The sequence below is a fragment of the Onychomys torridus genome, chromosome 17 (assembly GCF_903995425.1).
Source record: "Onychomys torridus chromosome 17, mOncTor1.1, whole genome shotgun sequence".
NCBI lineage: Eukaryota > Metazoa > Chordata > Mammalia > Rodentia > Cricetidae > Onychomys > Onychomys torridus.
The window spans coordinates 63,358,929-63,366,333 of record NC_050459.1 but is presented as its reverse complement, the minus strand read 5'-3'; positions in this window follow the sequence as shown (position 1 = coordinate 63,366,333).

Sequence of the window (7,405 nt, the reverse complement as noted above, 5' to 3'; positions counted from 1 at the left end):
TTCAGGCAACAATCCCAGAACCCTCATCTGGGCTTCAACTCCATCTCCTCAATATTCTTGAGCACACAAAGCGACTTCCTGCCTCAGGACCTTTGCACATTCCCTGACCTCCACCTGGGGTGTGCTTGGTTCCTGTGTACCTGGCTTTTCACCTGCCAGCTCTCAGCTCAAATGTCACTCTAGTGCTCATGCCCATGCCAGACTCAGTAGCTCCTCACCCGAGCTTTTCCCGCCAGCTACACTCACTTCCTGTTTGAATTCCTTCTCTAACAGACCATGCAAATTCTCCCATTTTATTTTAATTTACATATGTGTGCAAGTATGTAGGTATGTGTAGAGGTCAGAGGCACATCAGCTGTCTTCATCAATCAATCACTTTCTACTTTGTTTTTGTTTATTTTTTCCCTTTATTTTTATTTTATGTCTGTAGATGTTTTACCTGCATGTGTATCTGTACAGCACATGCATGCAGTGCCCACAGGAGCCAGAAGAGGGCATTGGGCCTCCTGGGACTGGAGTTCTGATGGCTGGAAGCTGCTGTGTGGGCGCTTGCCTCTCTGCAGGAGCAGCCGGTGCTCCTGCCCACCGACCTGTTTTCCAGCCTGGAAACCCTCATTTCGGGGGTCTTCTGGGATGACAGGAAGCCCCCATCCCAACTCTACGCTCTATCAGCCCACAACCTGGAGATTCCCATCAGTCCCTCTCCTGCTGGGCAGACCTACACCTCACAGCCAGCCTCAGTTTCCCCAGCTGTAAGAGGCATCCCATCTGATGACAGGATTCTGAACTTACTCTTAGTTTTTAGTATTTGGATGGCAAATTACTCTGTTTTGGTTTCGTTTGGTTTGGTTTTTGTTTTTTTTTGAGACAGGGTTTCTCTGTGTAGACCTGGCTATCCTGAAGAGGTAACATGTGAGCAATGGCTTCCAGGCACTCTCTCAGTTTAGTTATGTAACCCACCCACTGGGCCAGAGCAAAACTGTCTCTTTCTGGGGGTTCAGTCCCTCTCCCTGAGCTCCTGTTTGGCCTCCAGCACATGTAATGTGTGGCTTGGTCACTGTTCCCTCTTACCAGGCTTGTCCCAGCACCTAGAACAAGCCCAACCAGGCACAGATCCCTTCCCAGAAAACAGGTCTCCTGACCCCAGACTTGCTCTGTAGACCAGGCTGGCCTTGAACTCAGAGACCCACCTGCACAGTCTCCTGGGTGCTAGAATGACAGATGTGTGCCACTGCACCCGCACCCTGCTTCTAAAACACCCATTTGAGTATGGGAGGGGTGCCAGGAAGCTCTCTGGCTGGGAGAACATCTGCTCCCCCAGCCCCCACCCCCTGGGAGGGGTGCCAGGAAGCTCTCTGGCTGGGAGAACATCTGCTCCCCCAGCCCCCACCCCCGCCAAGCACCTAGCCAGATTGCAGAGTCAAACCCAGGTCCCTGGCGATAACGGGTTTCTCCTTGTGCAAACAGTAGGCACCTAATGTGGGAATCATTCTTCTCCTCCCCTCCAGCCCCTGCTGCTGCCGTGCAGGAACCTCAGGCTGGGGTGTGCCTTCTGCTCCAGGAAACAGGTGTTTTTCCTGCTACTGTGGCTGGGACTGAGTGATAAGACCCAAGGGTCTCTTGGAGAGAGGAAGACAGGGCACAGGAAGAGGGCTCCAGGGATGGGCTTCCTTCCCCGGATGGGAGGGAAGTGAGCTCAGGGCTCATCCCTGAAGAAGAAAGCACAGAGGGTCAGCCCTCTTCTGCCACAGGCCTTGGGCTGCTCCATCCCCAGCTGTGGAAACAAAAAAGGAAGGAAGTAGGGTGTGGTGGGCACTGTCCCCCACTCAGGGATGGTGGAGGCAGGAGGGTCAGTTCTCAGCCAGCCTGGGCTACATGAGACCCTGTTTCCAAACAATCTCCAAAGAAAGGGGAGTGAAGCACCTTCCTTGGGCATGTGGTGTGCCTGAGGGTTGTGAGCTGAACATGGAAAGGTAGATGGGCCTCCTCTTCTGCTCAGCGGCCTTCAATGGCTCCCCCAGGGCCTCGTGATCCATATGGTTCTCAGTCACTCACTGCAGTGTGGCCAAACAATGTCCTCAGCTCCTGTATCTGAGCATTTCCCAACCTTAGGACCGTGGCCCTTGCACTGGGCTGCGCGCGCGCGCGCGCGCGCACACACACACACACACACACACACACACACACACCATACAGATGCACACATGCATACACACATACCATAGAGACACACACACACACAATACACACACACACACACACCATACAGATACACACTCACACCATACAGACAGACACACACACACCATACAGACACACTCTCATACACACCATACAGATGTACACACACACCATACAATCTTTCCACATGCACCATACAGATGTACACATACCATTGACACCCATATACACCATACAGATGTACACACACACATACACACAGATACCATATACATACATACCCCCCCACATCATAGACACACACACACACCCTACACACCATACAGATGTACACACACACACCCCACACACACAATACAGACACCCACACATACCCCCCCACACACACCATAGACACACACACACACACACACACACACACACACACACACATACCATACAGATGTATACACACACCACACACACACCACACAGACACCCACACATACCCCACACACACACCATAGACACCCCCACCCCCACACCCACACATACCATACAGATGTACACACACACACACATACCATACAGATGTACACACACACACCACACACACACCACAGACACCCACACATACCCCACACACATACCATAGACACACACACACCCCATACAGATACAGATGTACACACACACACCATCCAGTCTTCCCACACACACTCCACGCAATGCTCCCCCCTCTTTCTTTCCCCCCTCTCCATTTTCCTTCTTCCTCCTTCTACCTTTGAGGCCAACTTCAGCTGTGCCTGGCGGCACACACACCAATCCCTGTGTGCCTGAGACGACAGGAGCCTCACAAGTTGCAGGCGGCCTGGGCTGCAGACAGACTTTCACAAACACCAACCATGGGAGCCAGGGGCGTGTCCCGCGGTAAAGGTGCTTGCTGCCCAGCCCGACAACCTAAGAACCCTGAGAGAACTGACCCGTGCCCATTGTCCTTTGCCCTCGCAGACACCGTGCCTAGCAACAGTGCACACCCCACCCTCTGAGCCAATAAATCTTTTTAAAAGGCAAACAACAAAAACCAACCACAACAACAAACGGTCAGGAGAGGTGGCCGAGGGCCGGCTGGGGGCACTGGGGACACTCCATGGGGATGTGGCTTAGGTTGGCCGTCTAGTCCTGGTTGGACCACAAATAGCTTCGTCACCTCTTTGAGGCCCCGCGAAGCCTTGGAAAGTTCTGGAGCAGGAGAACTGGAAGAAGGGTCCCCTTGGAGGGGCTGATCTCAGGAAGCCCCTGCTTGGGGTCACCAGCCCTGCTTTGGGGCAAGGAGGAGCTAGGCTGGCCTCCCTCTGCAGACTGGAGCAGGAGCCGGGCCGCTGAGTCACCAGCTGCTGGGAGAACATTTGGCGCCCAGAGGCCCCGCGTGGGCTGCCACGCAAAGGAACGCAGCCCCGGAGCCCCTCCAAGCCGCCTTCCCTACTCGCTGTTCCCACAGCTGCTCTGCAGAAGGATCGTGGGAGGCAGGGGGGGGGGGGGCGGGCAGGCGAGAGCAGAGGCAAGGCCAGCAGCCCCGGGTTTCCAGCAAGGTGCAGCCTCTGTGTATCTGGGGACTCTGTCCAGAATGGAGAATTGAGGCTCTGGGAAAGGCAGGGTCTTGTTCTCATTCTCCACATCCAGAGTCGAAATCCTGCCTCCCTCTTTCTCTGCTCTCAAGTCTCCCATGGCTCCCCAGCACCCTCAGAACAAACCCACACACCTCCCCCTCCTTGTGGTCCCCAAGGCCCTGCTCAGCTCCTGCAACTTCACATGAGGGTTCAGCCCTACCTCATGGTTCTCTGGTTTATTTACCTCTGGCCACCCCAGCTTCCACATTGGTCCAGTCCCTTCCTCAGGACCTTTGCACGTGCTGTGTTCCCTCTGCTCCTAGTCCATCTCTCAAAATGACAATTTTAGAAATCATGGATGGTCATGCAGAGAGCTGCCTGGGAGTCAGGATTTGAACCCAGGCCTATCTGAGACTCTTACCTTTCCAAAGTATGCTGTAAGGCGATGTCATGGTTTGGGTTTGGTTTAATTATTTTATTTTCATTTTATTTAATTTTTTTTTTTTTTTTTTTTATTGTTTGGGTGGGTTTCAAGACAGGGTTTCTCTGTGCAGCTTTGGAGCCTGTGCTGGAACTCACTCTGTAGACCTCAAACTCAGAGATCCGCCTGCCTCTGCCTCCCAAGTCCTGGGATTAAAGACTTGTGCCACCACTGCCCGGCTGTTTATTTTCAGGATATCTCTATGTAACTCAGACTGGCCCTGAATTCACAGCAGTCCCCCTGCCTCAGCCTCATGAGTGCTAGGATGAGGATTGTGAACAAAGCCATGTTTGAAGTTCTCTTTCAGGTCCACTGCTCAATGAAGCTGGCTGACCCCCAGACTCTGAAGTTGACTTGCCTAGGTGCCAAAGACTCTTGGGGTCCCTCCTCCCTAAACTCCTCCTCCCATCCCTGCTCAGATATATCCCTAGAGTCCCTCCCAATGTGGTCACAATTCCTCGGCCCACTTTCTGCCCTTCACAGGCCTTTATGCTGGAGCCTACAAGGAGTGTTAGCCAAAAATAATCCTTCGACCTACCTCCTGAAAATGGGCCGGCCCCACCCGGCCACCTGGCACCCAGGAGGCAATTAGCGCAGGTGGTAAATGAGGGTAATTAGATCTGTGGGAACTCACTGCCATCCAGCTCCCAGCACCACCTCCTGCGCCGCTGCACAGCAGAGCAGCCCCCTGTGCCAAATCGTGAGCAACCTGAGCTCCACTGCTTCCTCTCACCAACTAAAATTTCCTCGGAGAGAAACCCAGGTCCGCAAAATCACCAACACACTCCACCTTCTCCATGTCCCCATGCCCCCACCCTGTGTGCACCCTGGGGCACACTCAGACTGAGGGAATCAAGAACTGGACACAGACATGTTCAGTCTCCTGGGGTCAGACCTGAGACAGATGAAAAAGGACTCCTTGGAAAAGAGGGTGTTGGAGGTAGGCTTCTGAGGGATGGATAGGGTCAACTGGGGATGGCTAGAGGTATGGGGCTGGCTGAGCGGAGTTTGTGAGGATCACACCATGTTGGACTTTTTTTTTTTTTTTTTTTAAATGTGATACAGAGTCTCACTAAGCAGTTTTGGCTATTCTGGAATGATGTAGCCCAGGCTGGCCTCAAACAGAGATCCCCTGCTTCTGCCTCCTGAGTGCTGAGATTAAGGGTGTACGCCACTACCACCCCAGCTAAGAAATTATTTTTATTTAAAAAATTAATAAAGACCAGGCAGTGGTGCCTTTAATCTCAGCACTTGGGAGCAGAAGCAGGTGGATCTCTGAGTTCGAGGCCAGCCTGGTCTACAGAGCAAGTCTGGGGTCAGGAGACCTGTTTTCTGGGAAGGGATCTGTGCCTGGTTGGGCTTGTTCTAGGTGCTGGGACAAGCCTGGTAAGAGGGAACAGTGACCAAGCCGCACATTACATGTGCTGGAGGCCAAACAGGAGCTCAGGGAGAGGGACTGAACCCCCAGAAAGAGACAGTTTTGCTCTGGCCCAGTGGGTGGGTTACATAACTAAACTGAGAGAGTGCCTGGAAGCCATTGCTCACATGTTACCTCAGTGCTCAGTGAGCTGACCTGGCACCTGCTTGGTTTCTCCTGTGGACAGGAGGCTCATTCCTTCACTGTTCCTCAGCCACAAGGACAGGAGCCACACTCAGTCAAGTAAAGACATCTGAGATCCTTCGAAAAGTCCTTAGGGGTCCCTGCAGCCACTCACCTGTCACTCGGGACAGAAGGCTGTGGGTGCTGCCTGGGTTCTCCAGCCCCTCACCTTGCCTCAGTTCACTGTCCAAGTGAAAAAGAAAACCCTGCCACATGGAGGGAGCCACACCCCTGGGCTTGCTCCAGGCTAGCCCTGTTCTAGCTCCAGCTAAGAGGCCAATCCCAGGTTCAGGTGAGAAACCCTTGTTGGTTTTTGAGACAGGGTCTCTTTGCAGACCTGGAACTTGCTGTGTAGACCATGCTGGCCTTGAACAGAGATAACCTGCCTCTGCTTCCTGATTGTCCATCTCTGGTTTGAGAAGTATCTTATATAGCCCAGGCTGGCTTTGAACTCACATTGTAGCTGAGGACGACCTTAATCTTCTCCCGTCTCCACCTTCCTCCTGGGAAGACAGACACATACCATGCCTGGTTTCGGGAGAGAACTCTCAACTCTCAAATTCTTTCTTGTGCCCACACATAGTACAAAACCTGCCTGGGCCCTCAGCCACTGCGCCCCACCCCCTCTGCCAAATAACCACATGTCTTGGTTCTGCAACCAGCCAGCCAGTGCCTGACAGACCAGGAGGGACTTCCAGCCTGTTGCCCCAAACTCAGATACTTTAAAAAAAAAAAAAAAAGTCGTTGGTAATAAGGAAAAAGTCACTCTGAACACAGCAGACGGTATTTTCTTTGTTCCCAGTGTTCACACATTCTGTGGCTCTGGGCCTGAGAATGAAGCCAGATCCTTTGCCTGTACATATGCCTCTCAATGTGAGAGCAGTTAGAAGGCCCTGTTTTCCCCAGCTGGGAATAAGAGTTGTGTCAAGGAGTCTGGGGGCTTCACCCCACCTGCCTGTGACTCAGAAATCAATGGAAATACATCCACATATTCTAAATATATCCAGAGCATCAGTGGCCAGCGGGCCAGGGAGAGGCTAGGAGCCCCATGCGCTTCCAGTTTGGGCTGTCAGAAGCTTTGGGAAGGGCAAGGAATGACAGAGGCCCTTGGAGAGGGCATTCCTGGGAGGACAGAGAAGGAAACTCACCTCCTGGCCAGAGAACATCTCCATTGAGAGTTAGCAACTTGCTCAGATGCCCATAGCAGGGACCAGACACAGAGGGCTTTAGACAAGTAGGAATGTCTGACATAGGAATTTCAAAGCTGAGAGCTCCAGGGAGTCACAAGCTGTCCACTTGTCCCCAGAGCGCTGAAGCCCTTGTAGAACTTTCTAGAAAAGGGCAGAAGGGGATTTGCAAGGGGGACCAACAGGCAGATAGGGATCCCTAAAGGATCCTCAGCTGGCTGCTGTGGGCAGACAGGCTCCCAGGGCCAAGTGTCAGGACAGACGATAGAGATGCAGGGGCTGGTACATTCCATGGGAAGAGGACCACTCTGACCAACCGATGGTGCTGGGATGGAGCCCAGGGCTCCATGGGAGCTTGTCGAGGCAT